The 19,985-nt window shown below is 34.4% G+C and overlaps 2 pseudogenes; both read left to right on the forward strand.

Moving 5' to 3' along the window:
* The first annotated feature begins 4,277 nt into the window (after window positions 1-4,277).
* On the forward strand, window positions 4,278-5,723 carry LOC106822691 (ornithine decarboxylase pseudogene; annotated as a pseudogene).
* Window positions 5,724-9,236: 3,513 nt separating this feature from the next.
* Window positions 9,237-9,890, forward strand: LOC106822690 (elongation factor 1-alpha 1 pseudogene; annotated as a pseudogene).
* Window positions 9,891-19,985: the final 10,095 nt, after the last annotated feature.

The raw sequence follows: 19,985 nt of genomic DNA on the forward strand, positions 1-19,985 counted from the left end.
AGGATTGGTGATTAACCTATACTGCACCAAAAAAGCCATACCAGCTGGTTAGAGTCACTGTCAATTCCGAGTTGATCATTGTTTGTGCTCTAGCAGCTAAAGGATTTATGACCACTGCAGATAAAATATCATAATATTCATTTGAGTATCTGCATCTATATATACTGATAGCAAAAAATAAAAGGTGGAAAACAAATGTCTATTTTCTAAACTTGTTTAAATAGTAATGTCTGAAGTTATATATTTCCCCATCTTATATAGTTTTTTTCCACATCGAATTTGTATTTGTTCATAACAGCAGTGATATTAGGTACGGCAGGTATCAATTGGCTTCTTTTCTAGAAAAGTCTGTAAGGTTTGTGGGGAGTAGAAGGAGAAATCTTGGTGTTCCATGTTTGAGTTCCTGATGATCCTAAAAGTCAACGGTAATTGACTAGTGAGATGCAACAAATTCCCTGATAAAGTCTCGTCAAACGCGATGCTTGAAAAACATCTGAGACAGAGTCAATAGGATTACGTTTAGTGCAGAGGAGAGGGCCTCATTTGGCTTTAAGTGTTCAGTTGATTCTGATGTACACATCTGGCAAAGAACCAACGTACTTTATATTGCTTTCTTCTTAATCAATATAATTTGTATTTACAGCTCCTTATAACTTATTTTTCTTTCATTTGTGAACAAAAGTATGTGATGAATTAAACATCAGATTGGTCCAATAATCATGCTCTCATTCTCAATGAATAATACACATATTTCTTTTGAGGAATTCCACCTTTTTATCTGTTATTCATAAAGATTTCTCATCTTTCTAGACAGTTGACAATATAGAGGCAGGGAACTAACAGTGAACATACTAAGTAATATATTTGAATATTATGTGGAAAGAGATCCTACCGTGTTGTGAACACTGTGTTTATACACCCACAAAAATGTGTATACAAAATATTCATCATATACATGCATGCACAAATATATATCCTCTATTCATATACTAGATTTTATTTACATATTCTAAATTTCACAATAGATGGGAAAATAGTTCATTTTCAAAAGGTTAGCTTGTACCAAGGTAATATTAATTTATTTTTAAGAGATGTACTTTCAACAAGAGAGACAAGTTGTATTCATTCATATAACCAGAGACAATTTATCTCAGGTGTAACGCAGTAAGTCCAAAGGCTTTTTTAGGTTGTAAAAATTACTAGTTTCCTCAACTTCCTGACAGGCTTATATAATGAATGGCAATTAAAGGGGCCATTGAATGAATGTGAAGGATAATAGAAGATGTTAGCTGACTAGAAGAGGAAATTAAAGGGAAATGGAATTGCAGAGAAATAAAAAAGTAAGGAAAGGAGAGTGGCGAATTAGAGAGAAGTCAAGTGGCAAGAATTGAGCCAAGAAAAGGGAGATGGAATATAAATTTACATAAAAATTGCTTAGAGTGTCCTCTCAATATTGAAGGTAAAATTCATCATTAATATGAATTTTGTGACTTCGTCTTCCCTGTTAAAAACTAAATGAGTGGTATTTTCTCTAGGTTATCTTTTACCTTTTGCTATTTAAATTTTCAGATAAATTACATATCTCCATGAAAATTCAGCTAAAGTAAGATAAGTTTATATTACAAGTTTTGATATATTTAATTCTTACTCTTTGTTTACTTTGCTCATTTGATGCCAATCATCATGTGTGTCGAGTTGCTTGCCAATAGCTGGTCAAGAAAATAATGTGGAAAATAAGGCACAACTGAGAGCCTAGGCATTCATATGTCAAGCTTTGTGGAATGTTTTGTCTTCCTAGCTAGAAATGGAGAAACGAGCTCCATCACTGGATGTAGATGGAGATAAAGACATAATAATCCACATAATCTATTCACTTCATTTGAAGTAAGCAAAGAGATATTATACATTATAATTTTCCAAAGTACTTTTGTAGAAGTTACCCTTGAAAACTAAGTCAAAGGAATTCCTAAATCTCTTCTATGATGTCCTCTCACAAGGACATAATAGCACAAGCCTACGAATAGGATTTTCAATCATGACACAAAGGAAACATTGCCTTAATTCATCCTGCAGACAGAATAGATGAGAGCTGAGTTTTCCTTCAAATAATTTTCAAGAACCTGGGGCTTGAGTGCTTCATCAATTTGAAAAAGTGAAGAGACACTTTAAGAACCAATTTGCAACATCAATAACTGGGGTTTGCTATAAGTACTTGAAGTATATCATACAAAAGTGTTTCCTTCCTGAAGGTTCTAGTTCATTGTATTCAAAGAGTCAAATATATTCTTCATCTATAACAGGCAGGCCCTCCTGAAAGATGCAATTTTTTAAAGTATGAAGCAGTCATTTCCCAGTTATTCCAAAACCAGGTAAACTTCTACCTTAAACTCATAAATCCATCCAAATAAATTTCCTTTTGACAATTAAAAACAGTCCACATGGGACATGAAAAAAAGTTGTGCTTAACAGTCAAATCTTAAGCCAGAAGCCATACCTAAATTATGTTATTTTTCCTAAAATTTAGACAATCAGGTACAGTATTTCTTATTAATCGTACAGTCAAAAGTGATGACAGCTCAACTTAGAAATAGATGTATTTTTCCCATTTAACTTTTGCCAATAATCTTGATTATGAGCTTAAGTTTGAAAGATATTACATAATCCATGCTTTTCGATTTGAGCATCACGCAAGATAAAAATTGCCATCCTTCAATTGAGTTATAATTCCTTCAAGTTTGTGTTCTGTTACCACAAAGACACCAAGGAAAAAGGAACTAAATGTACTGAATGCTTTCTTAAATATTTCAGTCATCTTCATTATGCAGATAATGAATCTAAAGATCTGAAAGAAACCTGGAGTAAATACAGTCAGATTAAAATCTCAGCTCTCCGTCCATAACAGTATTTATATTCTATTAACTGGACCACATTTCATAGTTCTCTTCTCTGATAAGAATAATTGCAATTAGATGTATGTTTTAATTTTTTTATGGTTTATACTCATTCATATAGCCATTAAATCAATTAAACACATTTACAATGTTACGTTAACAACTTTTTGAAGATTAGGACAATGTGTTTCATATCCATCTATGTATATTAGTATGGTACATGAAATATATTTTTGTCATTTGTTGGCTAATTATTTGCCTTTATCACCTGTTCTTGATGCAGAGGTGTTTCTTTTTTTAAAATTTTAATATTTACCCAACTTACATTCACTTTGTAATACTTAAAACTTTAATATTTTCATCAGTACCTCAATTTTTCTGCTTGTAGAATATGAAAGCTTTCTGCCTACTAGGCCACTAGCTATCAATCCTATTAGGAGCAGAGTTGCCCCAAAAATATGTTTGAGTCTTGAATTTCGTAACTCTAGAACTTTGTAATACTGAACTCATAAACATTAATTTCATACAATACGGAGACTTTACTCTTTATTTTGTAAAATAAAAGAAAAAGTAGTGCACCCTTCAGTTTTTATCAAGTTTGACCGTAGTAAATGTCATACAAATCCCATTGGTTTACAAGGCAGGTATTTATAACAGTCTTGGGCATATTCTGCTCATGTGGCTTGGCTGCGCTCCATGTGTTTCATTTACAACATCCATACTGCCTAATGCATATTTTTAATAAGAGAATTATTGAGATCATTGACATGCCATAAAATCCACCATTTTAATGTGTACAATATAGTGATTTTTATAATATTCACAGAGCTGTGCAATCATCACTAATTTTAAGACATTTTCATTCCCTGAAAAAGAAACCTCATACCCATTACCAGCCACTCCCCATCCTACCACTCCCCCACTCCCCATCCTCCCAAGACCATCTGTCAGACCCTGAAACCAACTCATCTATTGTGTGTGTACATTTTTGCCTTTTCTGAACATTTTATATAAATGAACTATGAGGCCATTTGTGACTGACTTCTGTCACTTAGCATAATGTTTTCTCTGGTTCATCCGTGTTATGGCATGTTTAAGAACTCCATTCTTTTTCATGGTTGAATACAATTCTATTACATGAATATACAATATTTTGTTTATCCATTCATCAGTTAAAATACAATAAGTTTTCCATTCATCTAAGTATAAAGCATGGAGTGGAATTTCTGGGTCATACAGTAATTGTTTAACCATTCGAGCAATGGTCACACTGTACTGTAATTTTTCCACACCTCACCAACATTGATTGGTGGAGTTTTGGAGAGGTTGGAACACTTCCACCCTGTTGGTGGGAATGTAAAGTGGTACAACTGCTGGGAAAACAGTATGGAGCTTCCTCAAAAAATTACAAATAGAATTGCCAATGACCAATCAATCCCACTTTTGCAGTATACACCCAGAAGATTTGAAATCAGGATCTCGAAGAGATACCTACACTCCCATGTTTATTTCAGACTTATTCAGAATAACCAAGATATGGAAACAACCCAAACGTTCATCGACAGACAAACGGATTTAAAAGATGTGTTCTATACCTGGCGCGGAATACTATTCATGCTTAAAAAAAAGAAGAAAATCCTGCCATTTGTGACAGCACGGATGGACTTGGAAGACATTACGATGAGTGAAATAGTCACAGAGGACAAATATTGCATGATTAAGAAACACCTGAGGTGGTTAAAAGCTCTTCCTCGGGTCACCCCCTTCAATGCAGTCAAATGCAATGATAGCAGAACCATCGTGAAGACCCTGGCTGACGTCGGGACAGGGTTTGACTGTGCCAGCAAGACTGAAATACAACTGATGCTGAGTCTCAGGGTGCCTCTAGAGAGAATTATCTGCGCAAATCCTTGTAAACAAGTGTCCCAGGTTAGGTATGCTGCCAATAACGGAGTCCAAACGATGACTTTTGATAGTGAGGTCGAGTTGATGAAAGTTGCCAGGGCACAAAACCAGCAGGCTTCTTTTGGAATGGGCTAAAGAGCTAAATATTGACGTCATTGGTGTCAGCTCCCATGTGGGAAGTGGCTGCACTGACCCGGAGACCTTTGTGCAGGCCATCTCTGATGCCCGCTGTGTCTTTGATATGGGGGCTGAAATTTGTTTCAGCGTATATCAGCTTGATATTGGTGGTGGCTTTCCTGGATCTGAGGATGTAAGGCTTAAATTTGAAGAGGTCAGCAGTGTAATCAACCCAGCACCAGACAAGTATTTTGCGTCAGACTCTGGAGTGAGAGTCATAGCTGAGCCAGGCGGATACCATGTTGCATCAGCTTTCAGGCTCGCAGTTAATATCATTGCGAAAAAACTCATATTAAAGGAACAAACAGGAGCTGATGATGATGAGTCGAGTGAACAAACCTTTGTGTATTACGTGAATGATGGAGTATACGGATCATTTCATTGCATCCTTTATGATCATGCACACGTGAAGCCTCTTCTGCAAAAGAGATCCAAACCAGATAAGTATATTCGTCCAGTATATGGGGACCGACCTGTGACAGCCTTGATTGCATTGTTGAGCGCTGTAACTTGCCCGAGATGCAGGTGGGCGATTGGACGCTTTTTGAAAACATGGGTCCTTATACTGTTGCTGCTGCTTGTACTTTCAACGGATTCCAGAGGCCAGCTATCTACTATGTGATGTTGGGGCCAACATGGCTCGACTTCCCACATGAAGTGCAGGAGCAGGACGTCAGCACTCTGCCTGTGTCCTGTGCTTGGGAGAAGCGGCACCCAGCAGCCTGTGCTTCGGCCACCATTAACGTGTAGATACCGTTCTTGGAGCCGTTAACTGCGAGGTTACCTTGAATTAGGGGTTGGGGGGACCACTGAACTTGATTCCTGGTAGTTTTGAAATGTCTTTGTCGGTAGGGTTGGCACAGATGCAGCAATACAGAAGACTAGGAGATGGGGTCACACTTATCTGTGTTCCTATGGAAACTATTTGAATATTTGTTTTATATGGATTTTTATTCACTTTTCAAACATGCTACTAAAGAGTGCCCCTCAGCTGCCAAGCAAGCGTTTGTAGCTTGTACATTGGCAGAAGGAGCCAAAAGCTTAGTGTGGTGACCTGTTTTAAAAATAAAGTATCTTGAAATAATTGGGCATTGGGAAATTTTTAGTGTGTCCATTCCAGAGGGCTCACCTTGAATGTGTTTTACAAATAGGACTTGATCTTTTTTCCTACAGGCTGAGGAAAGTGTCCCGAAGGGCTTCAAAATATTTTCAAACTTTTGAAAATCCATGGAAATACCTTCTTCCTGTTTGGCATTTTTAATTCAAATGTGTGAGTCCCATATAAAGTTTGCTGTGGATTCTTACAAATAGTAGATCTAGCCCACATGCAGGTAGAAGGAAAAGGATGGATGAGACAGTGGCCATACCCCCTGCTGCCAGCAGTGGCCAACATTTGCCGTTAGTGGCTCAGCCCACCCGAATGTCTGCAGAGGTGGCTGGGAAGTTGGAATGCCCAGAGAGAGCCCCTTGTTCACTGACCTGTTCCTGTCACAACCAGTGCCCAGGGAAGAAGGCACACAAGGCCCTCTGATTCCTGCCCACAGAGGCCAGAGTCATTCCCTTGAAGCTTGCCTTTGCTCCCAGGACAAGTCGCATGGTTACAAACAAGTCAGGAAAGGAACACATTTGGCAGTCACTTAATTTTAATAAATCTCAATGACAATTCTAAAAGAAAATTTGTTAAGAAGATAACTCCTATTTTAAGTATTCTTATTATAAAAAAGCACAAAGGAACACAAGTAAATATTTGGACGTTATGAACATGTTATTATCATGGTTTTGGTTATAATCTCACATATGTATGCTTATGTCTGAATTCATCAAATGGTATATATTAAATCTATGAAGTTTTTTGTAAACAAAAAAAATTGCATTTCAAGGTGACTGTGCAATTTTACAATCCCACCAGTAATATATATGTGGTTTCCAATTACTTCACAGTCTTTTTTTTAAGCAGTCCTGGTGGGTGTGAAGTATATTGCATATGGTTTGATTTGCACTTCCCTAAACAACCAGTGATGTTAAACATCTTCTGATGTGCTTACTGCCTGTTTGTATATCTTCTTTGGAAAGATGTTTCTTCAAGGCATTTGCCCATCTATTAATGAAGTTCTTTGTCTCTTTTATTGAATTGTAGAACTCTTTATATATTCTGGACACATGTCCCTTATCAGATACATGATTTGCAAATATTTTCTCCCATTTGTGCATTACTTTCATTTTATTAATGGTTTCCTTTGCAGTACAAAAGTTTTGATTTTGATGAAATCCATTTTTATCTAGTTTTTTCTTTTGTCACAAATGAAAGTGCTTCTAATATATCTAAGAAACAGTCATCAAATCTACAGTCAAGAAGATTAACACCTATGTTTTCGTTTAAGAGTTTTATAGTTTGAGCTCTTATACTTAGGTTATTGATCCAATTTGAGTTAATTATTTTATATGATGTGATGTAGAGGTCAATCTGAATTCTTTTTCATGTATATATCGACTTGTCCCAAAACTATATTTGGAAAAGACTATTTTTCTCCATTGAATTATCTTGGTACTGTAGTCGAAAACCAATTGACTATAAGTGTAAGGGTTTATCTCTGGAATCTCAATTATATCCCATTGATCCCATTGATTTATATGTTTATCCTTATGTCAGAACTCTACTATCTTGTTTACTTACAGTAGGTGTATAGTATGTTTGTTTTTTAATTTTTAAAAATTTATTTTATTTTTTACTTTTTCTCCCCAAAGCCCCCCGGTACATAGTTGTATATTCTTCCTTGTGGGTCCTTCTAGCCATGGCATGTGAGATGCCGCCCCAGCGTGGCCCAACGAGCAGTGCCATGTCTGTGCCCAGGACTCAAACCAACAAAACACTGGGCCGCCCGCAGTGGAGTGCACGAACTCAACCGCTCAGTCACAGGGCCGGCCCCCTATAGTATGTTTTTAAATTGGGAAATGTATGCCCTCCAACTGTGTTCTTATTCAAGAGTGTTTTGGCTATTCATGGTCCCTTGAATTTCCATATACATTTTAGGATCAGCTTGTCCATTTCTGTATAAGAAACCCAACAGAGATTTTGATGAAGATCTGATTGAATCTCTAAATTAATTTGGAAAGTACTACTAACTTAACAATATTAAGTTAATATTAATATAATAGTATATGCTATATATATTATATATGTTATATGTACGTTATATATAATAATATTAATATAATAACAATATTAAGTCTTCTGATCTATGAGCGTGGAATGTCTTTCCATTTATTTAGATCTTCTTTAATTTCTCAGTGTTTTTAAATTTTCAGTGTGTAATCATCTACTCATTTTGTTAATTATTCTTAAGTATATATTTTATTAATGCTATTATAAGTGGTATTGTTTCCTTAATTTCACTTTTGCATCATTCTTTGTTATTATATAGAAGTCCTATTATATTTTTCTGTTGATCTTGTATGCCACTATCTTGCTGATGTAATGTATTTTATACAATAAGTCATGATGTGGATTCTTGAGGATTTTCTATATATAATATCATGTCATTAAATAGAGATAATTTTACTTCATACTCTCCAATCTGGATGCCTACTCCTCCTCACCTCTAAACACCCTGGATAAAACATTCAGCACAGTGTTAATGAAAAGTGGCAACAGCAGATATACTTATATTGTTACTGATCCTAATGAAAGGCATTTAGTCTTTCATCATTAAGTTTGATGACAGTTGCGGGTTTTCTATAGACGCCCTTTATCAAGTCAAGAGAGGTCCCTTCAATTTCCATTTTGTTGAGCATTGCTTTCATGAAATTTTGCTGGGATTTGTCAAATGCCTTTCTATATTTGTTGAGACAATCATGTGATTTACTTCTTTATTCTGTTCATATGACATAATATGTTGATTGATTTTTAGATGTTAAATCAATCTTGCATTCCTGGAGTAAAGCCCACTTGGTTATGGTGCATAATCATTTTTTATATGTTGCTATATTCAAATCATTAGCATTTTATTGATGATTTTTGTACCCATTTTCACATGGAATATTGGCTTGTAATTTTATTTTCCTGTGATGTCTTTGTCTGCTTTTGCTATCAGTGTAATACTGGTCTCACAAGTAAGTTGGGAAGTATTCACTCCTGCTCTATTTTTGGAAGAATTTGTGAAAGATTGGTCTTAATTTTCCTTTAAATGTATGGTAAACTTTTTTACAATGAGTTTGCTGCCAGAACACAAGTATCATGCAAACCACTGCTAAATCTAAGTCACAATGGGAAAGGAAAACATTTGTATCAACATTGCTGTCATTGGACATGTAGATTCAGGCAAATCTACCGTTATTGGCCATCTGATCTACAAATGTGGTGGAATCGACAAAAGAACCACCGACAAATTTGAGAATGAGCCTGCTGAGATTGGAAAGGGTTCCTTCAAGTATGCCTGGGTCTTGCCTAAACTGAAAGCCGAATTGAGTATCACCAGTTCAATGGTGTGTCACTGGTATCACCATTAATATCTCCCTGTGGAAATTCAAAACCAGCAAGTATTATTTGACCATCAGTGATGCTACAGGACACAAAGACCTTTAAAAAAAGTAGATACAGGGACATCTCAAGCTGTCTGTGCTGCCCTGATGGTTGCTACTAGTGTTGGTGAATCTGAAGCAGATATCTCCAAGAATGGACAGACTTGTGATCATGCCCTTCTGGCTTACACATTGGGTGTAAAACAACTAATTGTTGGTGCTGACAAGATGTATTCCATGGAGCCACCCCACAGGCAGAAAAAATACAAGAAAATTGTTAAGGAAGTCAGCACCTACATTAAGAAAACTGGTTATAATCCCAACACAGTAGCGTTTAAAGTCCTCCTTTTGAAATTTCATAAGATGAAATTCGGCTACTGTGAAAATTACCTCATCTAGATAGATATAGCCTTGTTAACTGTACCTTCTCTGACAGGTATTGTTTATTTTGTTTTTACCAGTCAATGTGGCTGAATTTGAAGGCAAAATTAAGGTTATGTATATCAAGCCCACTTACCTACATCATATATGCAAAGAACATCAGACTTCATGAAGATTACATTTAAATTAAGAAAGAAAGCTTTGTTATCTAGGATAAAAACAGTGTATATTTTGTTCCAACACTAGGTTAGGCATAATCATATGCAACAAATGAGAAATTATATTATAGTCACCATCTGTTAAATGTGCCTGCCCAAAACCTCATTTTGGTCTTTCTCTTTATTATGAATCACACGTTCCCCAGGTAGACTCGAAGAGTGATATTTCCCAGGATGTCTTGCTACAAGATAAGGCCAAACAGCAGCATCCACTTCCAAAGAAGACTTGAAAGTTGTAGTGAAGACAGACTGTGCTCTCAGCTCTCTTAGCCATGTTTGTTGTGGAGGTTGTTGCTTTCTCTGTAGGGTCCTTGGCATAAATGCTGGCTGTCTGGTATTTGGTCCCTGGCTTTTTGAGTGTCTAGGGGTGTGCAGTGGGTCAAATTATTTCTGTTAAAATCAAAATGTGCTAGGTTTGGACACAAGTAAGTCCTGGCTATGTGTCACAAAGTTTGATTTCCTGGTACTTCCAAAAACTGTCAGCCAAAAAAATAGCCTATAATAAGACCTTTTCTGTTTAAGCTAGATGAAGCAGATTCTGCAACTGAATCTTGGCAAATACATAATTAGGCACATCCATTCAATGCTGAGCAACTGGCAAAAATACTTAGCCATATGTGGCAAAGGTAACTGTCTTTGTTTGTGCCTGATGTGACTTCATATGCTGTGTCCAGAGAATTAGTGCTGCTAATTCACTCCTACACATCCTCAACTGCTCTTGTCCTCAATTTGTATGCACTGGGATGACCCATTCTTATCGTTTTTCCTTGAGTTTGTTCATATTCACTTTAAATGCCAAACCTTTATTAACTATATACCTAAGATTTGTCTCCTTTTGGCTCTGTAAAATGCTTGTCACCCAACATTTAGCCTGTTGAGGTGGTTCCCCATTTGCACAGCACTGCAGCTCACCTCACAGAATTGGCTGCTCTCTGTACAATAAGCAGGCAGACTCCATGTTCTTGGCCAGCTGTGTTTTTGTTAAATGTACATACTGGTGATGGCAGGAGTATTTTATACTCTATCCCCTTCAGAAGAAAGAATATATTTGTGAGTTGAGTGGGGGTTAAATTTAAGACTAGTTCTTCACTGTGGAGAAATATTTATATCATGATGCTTAATTCTTCATCCATAGCAGTATTTAGCATGATGCCTCCTCAGCTTAATGCTTCCATTTTCATGGAGATGAGGAAATGAGTAAAGAGCCTGGACCAAGAGGAAGCTTCAGGACAGAGGGCTCATGATCACCATGGCTAAACAAATGAGAAGACTCTGGGAATATCCCCGAGGTGCACACTACAGGCTATTTTCAGCATTCTAAAATCACCTGTTTAAAAAATTTATTTTTGAGATATACTTGACATATAACATTGTGTATGTCTAACGTGTACAATGTGTTGATTTGCTAAGATGTATATTGCAATATGATTGCCACCATAACATTAGCCAGTACCTATATCATGTCATACAATTATCATCTCTTTTTTCTGGTGGGAAAAATTAAAATCTAGTCCTTAGCAACTTTGAAGTTTATAACACTGTATCATTGTGTTTAATCACTATGCTATGCATTAGATCTCCAGGAATTATTAGTTCCAAGTTTATACCCTTAAACAGCATAACCCAATTCCCCCAACCCCCAGACTCTTGTAACCACCATTCTTCTACTTTTTTTACGAGTTCAGCTTTTTTGGATTCCATCTATAAGCGATATCAAACAATATTTGTCTTTCTCTGTCTGACTAATTTCACTTAGCATAATGCCCTCAAGGTTTATCCACCTTTTGCAAATGGCAGGATTTCCTTTTTCCTCATGGCTAGATAATATTCCAGTGTGTGTGTGTGTGTGTGTGTGTGTGTGTATATATATGTATATATATATATATATATATATATATATATATATATATATATACACCACAACTTCTTTATCCATCTAATATCATCTTGAAAAATTCAAGAACTATGAAATGGGAGTAAAGATATGCAACCAAGATCACTGAAGGAAGCAACTTAGAAGTCGGTGAAGTGACAGCAATATGGAGAAATCCCCAAGCTGCCATATGGGTTCCCAGAAAAATGTGACATAATTCCCAGGGTTTCTTTGGTAGACATATAAAGTTTACCAGAAGAGGCTGAAATAGAATACAAAACAGCAGTTGGACGGGGGTTAAATTTTTCATGCTTCTTAACTCTTAGATTCCATAAGCAACCCAAGAAGTTGTTTTTCAAAATAAATAAATAAATACAAGTATCCTCCTATGCACTGCCCTCTATTTATTTTAATTAGAAAAGATATAAGGATAAATAGACTACAGTTATGAAAAGGTCTAAATTGTTGATTTAGCTAGAATTAGTGGAGAAACTTACTTAGGGTTCCAGAATTTTCCTCTATGATGGCAAAACAGATTTTCTGAGCTGAAAAAGTTGTTTCATAAAAGCTCAGTCATATGTTGACAGTAAGAAGGGAATAAATATTATATATAATATATAACAAGAATATTTTATAAATGTATCATAAATATATATAAATATATATTTCAATATGTTAATATTAAGTATTTAGAATAGTGTAAGGCATATAGTAAAAGTTCTATAATGGTTAGGTATTTCTCTGACATCTCAAATAGGATCTAGTCATTCTTGGATTATAATTGATGTGCAAGTCACTCTTTATATAGAAAAATGCCAAATATCTCTTTATTGAGATCCTGAGCTTATAGAGCAACTCTAGTCAGTATAAAAACACACACACACACATCCATGTGTATAGTCTAGACAGACCAAGTTTGGGTTATCTATTCATCATTTGATGGGCATTGGGTTGTTTCCACATTTTTGCCCTAATGAGTAAAGTTACTACAAACATTTCACATAAAAGTTTTTGTGACAGACATACGTCTTGTTTATTCTTATGTAAACATTTAGGAGTAGGATAGCTAGTTTTATGGTAAATATAGGTTCAACTTCATATGAAACTGCCAATTTTAAGTTGCAGTGACAGTTACCTTTTGCAATCTGATGAGTGGAGTATGAGTTTTAGTTGCTCCACTCTCTTTATTAGCACTTTTAATTGTCCATTTTTTGTTGTGCTTTTTAAAATTTTGAGTGTTCTACTAGGTTACGTAGTGGTATCTCCGTGTGGTTTTCAATTGATTTCCCCTAATGAACATTTTTTTCTCATGATTATGTTTCTCCTATATATCTTCTTTAGTGAAGTGGCCCAATTTTTATTGGGTGCTGTCTTATTGCGTTATAAGAATTCATATAAGCTTTTGTTTTGCCCATATTTTCTTTCAGGTTGTGACTACTATTTTCATTTTGTTAAAAGAACATATATAACATATTTGTTAAGTGAGCATTTGGTTTCAAATAACATAAGTTTTTAATTATGAAATTCAATTTATTAAACTATTTATAAATCTTAATTTTTTTGCCTTAAGTAATTATTGTCTAACTCAAGGTTGCAAGGGATTTCTCCTATATTTTCTACTAGACATTTAATAGATTTTGGTTGTATATTTAGGTCTATGATCAATTTGTTTTGAATAAGATTTAGTTTCTGTTGAAAAGTATGTGTGAAGGCCCAGAGTTGTGTTTTTTTCCCCATAAAACGGTCCAATTTTTCTAGAACCATTTATGAAAAAGACTATACTTCTCACATTGAGTTTTCTTGGCACCTTGGTCAAAAATCAATTGGCCACACATATCTGTCTTTATTTCTGGACTTCATGCATAGATCAACATAGCGACCCTAACAGAATCTCTTATTTAGACTAGCTACAAGGCCAGTCTCTTTGGAAATCAGTCAAATAATTTAATTATGTGGGTTTCAGGGTTACAGGGTAATTTATTAAGTTTCTGAGGTAAATGTTAAGGAAGCAAAATAGGCCTGAAACTATAAATCAAAATTATAAAAGTCTACAATTTACTAATGCTGAGAATTTATTCTTTGTACAGAGAGAAAAACTGAAAAAGAACTTGTGCTTTTTCCATTGACTCAAAATATCATGTGAGTTTTATATGATGAAATACATTTTATATGCTAAAATAACCTATGAGGTTTTCATTTTTCTCTACTTAGGGCATCCTTTGAGTATGCCCGCCAAGAGTTCACCATGAGACAATGGTGGAGATGATGAGGAGCTGACCCACTCACATCAGAAAAAAAGAGTAGTGAAAAGAGAAGAAAAATGGTTCTGCTGTTGAAGTGCAGGGATCATGCATTCTATACCATCAGAAAAGAGAATGTTGTATTTTGCCATTCACTCAAATAAGCATATTTTAATAATTAAAGCAAAAGAGAAAGTAGACATTAAGTTTTTCTGAACTATAAACCAATCTCAATGTAACTTGAAAATTTTGACAAAGAGTGTGTACTAATTTTTCCTCACAAACTTGCAAAATCTGATACCTAATAACACGAAAACATCTCTAAAAGTTTTCTCTATTTCCTCTGGGGAAAATGCTATTACAAAATAGAAAGTCAAATCTGAAGTGAATTGCAAGTAAGGAATACAATTTCTATTGCGTGTAGTGACATTGTTCCTTTGTGTAGGATGCGGGAGGAGTAATTATCTTAGACTAATTCCAATGCATGCTGGTTCAACTAACTAGAGAATATATGAATTATAGTGTTAATATCCATGGGAAAAGAAAAAGTGAAAAATGAACAATTTCATTGTTGAAAAACCAAAGGAAATACCGCTTGGTGACAATGCAGGTGGTATCATACTGCATACAATCAAATTTTTACTATACAACATTTTGGAACAAAATTGAATTCTGTCACATATGGTAGTTCATTGTATTATGATCTGAAACTCTCTATGGTGTAGGTAAACCACATTTCCAGATGGCAGAAGTAAATATGGACTCCCTATGATGAAAAAACACTAGGCAATTTTAGTTTTGGCGTACAACATAATTGTGAAGCAGCACACAAAGATGAGAACAAAGAGAAATTTTTGGAAAGTTTATTGATTGCTTTTATTATTTCCTGACTCAATAAGTAACACATGCTGGTGTGGAATATTTTTGAAAGTCGAAATATTTGGATTTCTTGGAAACACAGTAGACACGAAAGAGAAAATAAAAGTTAGCTCTAATCGTACAATATAGAATTTATTGTGAGTGCATGCAGGTGTCTGTGTTTGTGTGTGGTGTCTGCTTGTGTAGTATAAATGTCATTTATATATTTAATGTAAACTTGGAACATACTGAATACAGGATTTTATACTGTAAATGTTTTCTAAATACCATATCGTATAATGTTTGAAAATATAGCTTAATGGTTAAATACTGTATGAATTTTCTTGTAGTACAATATTGTAATATCCTAAACAATCCAGTAATGTAGATAAAATTATTATCTCTACTTTATAGAAGTCAAAATTGGATAAATAACTTGCACTTGTCACACAGCTAGATGGTGGGGAGTCTTTCTTCAGAGCTAGTTTCCTTAATTACTATGCTATAATAGATCTTGAATAAAGTTGTACAACTAAGCCAAACAATATAAAAATTGCTGAAATAGGTCCCAAAGAGATACTAATGTGCACATTTTGTGTAACCAATGAAAAGAGAGTTAAAAAATGTTCAGAAACAATTTGAAGAAATTTAACTTTCTTTTAGTTCAATCAGACATTTGTATACTTACTTTAGAGAAAAAAAAACTTCATTATTTATCCATTTATCATACAATATATTGTGTAGATTTTTCTTAAGTCATTTAGGAGCTACTTATATAATAGAAATATTCCTATTTTTTTGTTTTGCTTGCTATAGTTATTTAATATCAATATTTCCTTTAATATAAATTTTATTTTGGTATGTTTTTCACATAAGAAAATTTTAATTTTCTATTTGTAAAAATTACCAATTATTCTTCTTGAATTCTCCTGTTCTTTCTATTTTTAAGAATTTCTTTCATATTTCAAGACCTTGCAAGAATCTGCTCAATTTTTTACTAGTTTTTCACATTCACTGTAACAATTATTTATCTCAAAAGTATTTAGCTCTGAAGCAAAAGCCAACCTTTATTTTTTTCTAGATGACTAATCAACTGCTTTCATGCTATTAATTGAATAGTTTTTATCCAAAAATTTTTACTTTTAAGTGTATATTTATTCAAATATAGAAAGGGTTTATTTTTTCTGAGCTATCTTTTCTGTTCTATTGTTTGCCTGCTTTTTAATCTGACAGAAATGGGCCTATATATATGCTAATATATTATTGGATAAAAACTACTTACTCTTTTTTTCTCCTCATTTTCCTTACTATTTATATTCCAAAATTTTGTGTACAGAACATGTTCATATCAACCAAGTGCATTTTCTATATATAAATATCCATGTTAGAGATAGAAAATAATGCAAAAATGCACAAAAGAGAAAAATAATACCTATTGTTCTATCAATAAGAGATAACTGCAAAAAATAATAGGGCCTCAGGATTTGTGAGACAATATCAAAAGGTCTAATGTGTGTATTTGGAATCCCAGAAGAAAACAGAAGAGGGAAGAAAAAATACTTGAAATACCATCTGAAAATTATTCATATTGGTTGAAAAATAGAACCCACAAATACAAGAAGCTCAATAAAAACCAATGAGAAGGATTTACTCTGTGGAACATCAAAATTAAATTATTGTTTCTGGTTCCAAGCAAGGAAGTAGACATTAGACCTATTTCTTCCTATTCTTCCTGCTAAGTACAGCTAAAAATTCTGCACATAATATTATACACATAAACACTCTATAAGTTAAGATGAAAAAGCCATCATAGCTTGGAAAATTGGTGACCAAAACACAGCAGAGCAGTTACTTTCCTGGGCTTGCTATGTACCTCATATATCCCAGACTTAGAGCTGCAGAAACCAGCAAACCAGAAACACCATTGAGCAGAGCCAAAAAAAAATAAAATTAAAAATAAACAAAAGCCTGCTCCCTCTAGCCAAAAGACCAGGACAGGGCAAGTCTAACAAGGCAGAATACCTGTAGACAATAACTGCCTTACTCCAGCCAATACCACGAAAAAATGTGCCACACTCTGTCCCTGCCAGCAAAGGCTGAGTGGGGGGCCCTAAGACTATCATCAGTATCTGGCTGTAATGAAGCATACCTCTTTGGTGTGGTATCAGACAAGTCCAAATGAAAGCTGGAAATTTCTTCCCTTCTCAGTGGTAACAAGACTCCCGTGCACACACATGCTATCACTTGAGACTATTTGAGGAGCTTAACTTTCACATTCAATGAGAATCATCAGGAAACCTCTCCATCTCACTCCCTCATGTAGTCAGAGGAGCTTGAGGGGAAGCCAGAACTTTCAAGTGCCCAGAAGCAACTAAGCCCTCAACCTCATGTTGTTAGTGGAAACCACAAGAAGAGCAGCAAGAAGATGGCCTTCTTTCTCAAGTCAGGGTGTATCAGTAGTGGCTTAGTGGGAAGCTTTGAATTTTACCCCTCTGACAACAATAAGGAAGGGCCCCTTTCCCCAACTTGTGCAATGCAAGAGAAAGCCTTCTATTAAAAAAGGATTCAGATAAGACCCACTGCCACAAAAAATAACACCCAAAATTTCCAGGATACAATATAAAAATCAGTCATTATATCAAGATCCAAGAACATATCAACTTGAAGGAGAAAAGAAAATCAGCAGATGCCAACACCAAGATGACACAGATATTGGATTATCTGACAAAGATTTTATAGAAAAGATAATAAAATGCTTCAATGAACACATTTGAGCATGCTTGAAACAAATAAGAAATAGAGAGTCTTAGCAAATAGATAAGTATAAAGAAGAACCAAATAGAACTTTTAGAAGTGAGACATATAATTATAGAAGAAAAAAACTTGAGTGGATGGGCTCACCAACACAACAGAGATACAAAGGAAAGACTTATTGGACTGGATAATGGAAAAATAGAAGGTAACCAGCTTGCAAAGCAGAGAATAAACTGAAAAAAAAAAAGAAATATAGAATCTCAGGAATGTACGTAAAATTAAAAAAGGATCTACCGTTCATGTCCTGGAGTCCCAGAAGGACAAGAAAAGAGAGTGAGGTTTAAAAGTATTTGAGGAAATAAAGACTAATTTTCCCAAGTTTGGCAAAGGACATAAACCTATGTGTTCATGAAACTGAGTGAAACCCAACCAGAATAAACCAAAGAAATCCACACTAAGAGACATCATAAGGAAACTAATGAAAACTATAAGAGAAAAACAAGTCAATAGACATCAGATTTCTCATCAGAAAACATGGAGGACAGAGGGAAGTGTCATTTTTTTCAAGTGGTATTGAAAAGAAGGAGATATCAAACCATTCTCAGGTGAAGGTTATTTAAGATTTTTTTCCAGCTGTCCTACCCTAAAAGAATGATTAAGCCATGTTTTCTAGAAAGAAAAGATATAATAAAAAAAAATCTTTAAACACTATGGAGGAAGAAGCTACGACAGTAAAACTCAGAGAACATACAATAGAATTTCCTTCTCTTGAGTTTTCTAAAGTATGCTCAACAGTTGAAACAAAATTATAACACTGTTTGATGGGGTTCTCAGTATATGTAAAGAAAATATTTGATGAAATGTTATAAATGGGGAAGGGTAAAAAGATGCAAAGTGAAGTAAATTTTATACATTTCATTGGTAAAATGTTGACACCAGTAGCCTATGATACCTATACCAACAACTAGAAAAATCATACAGAGATACACTAAAAAACACTATTGATACTTCAAAATAGAATTCTAAAACTGTTTACATAGCCCTCAGGGAGGTAGAAAAAAGTAGGCAGAGAAACAAAAAAAAAAAGAATACACACAGAAAATAATAAATAAATGCTAGCTAGACATAAGCCTTAACATATCATTAGGAACACTGGAGGCAAACATTACAAATATACTTTTTATGAGACAGAGATTGGCAGAGTAGATAGAAGAAAAATATATCCCAATTATATACTGTCTACAAGAAATACATTTCAAATATTATAATATAGGTAGGTTTCATAAAAGAACTGAAAAATTTAACATGTCCATATTAATCCAAAAAAGCAGAATAGCAACATTAGTATCAAATAAACTTCATAGCGAATAAAATTACCACAAAGAGGGACATCATACAATGATAAAAATCCAGTGAGAAGATATAATAATTCTAAATTATTTTATCAAACAATAGAACTGTTATATGCAGGAACAAAACTTCAAGAAAAAGAAAGAAGAAATATATAAATCCACAAATATAATTTGAGAGTTCCTTAGCCTTTTTTTCAACAATTGGTAGAATAATAAGGCAACTGATGGAATACAGATAAAACTCATCAAGAAGCAGAAGGACTCAACATCATTTTCAACCAATAGGATCTAATTCTCCATTATAACACTTCACCTAATAGCAGAATGCACATTCTTTTCAATTTTCCAGAGAACATTTAAGACAGACCATAACCTGTCCCTTAAAAAAAAATCAACGAACAAAATAATTGAAATCATTCAGAAAGTGCTCTTTAATCACAATGGAAAAAACTAGAAATCAATAACAAAGAGGCAGTAGGTAAGTCTCCTGGAAATTAAACGACATATCTCTAATAATACCTCTTCAATGAGGAAGTCTCAGGGGAAACTTAAAAATATATTACGCTGAATAAAAATGAGAATGTAACATATTAAAATTTATTAGATGCAGCTAATGCAGTGCTGGAAGAGAAATTAATAGTACTAAATATATACATTAGATAAAAAGAAAAGTCACAAAATAATAATCTAAGCTTTCACCTCAGGAAACTAGATAAAGAAGAGTAAAATAAACCCACAGCAAGCAGAGGAAAGGAAATAATAAAGATAGGAGCAGAAATAAATGAAATGGAAAACAATAAGGAAAATAAATGAAACAC

This window comes from Equus asinus, chromosome 7 (genome assembly GCF_041296235.1).
Source record: "Equus asinus isolate D_3611 breed Donkey chromosome 7, EquAss-T2T_v2, whole genome shotgun sequence".
Classification (NCBI taxonomy): Eukaryota; Metazoa; Chordata; class Mammalia; order Perissodactyla; family Equidae; genus Equus; species Equus asinus.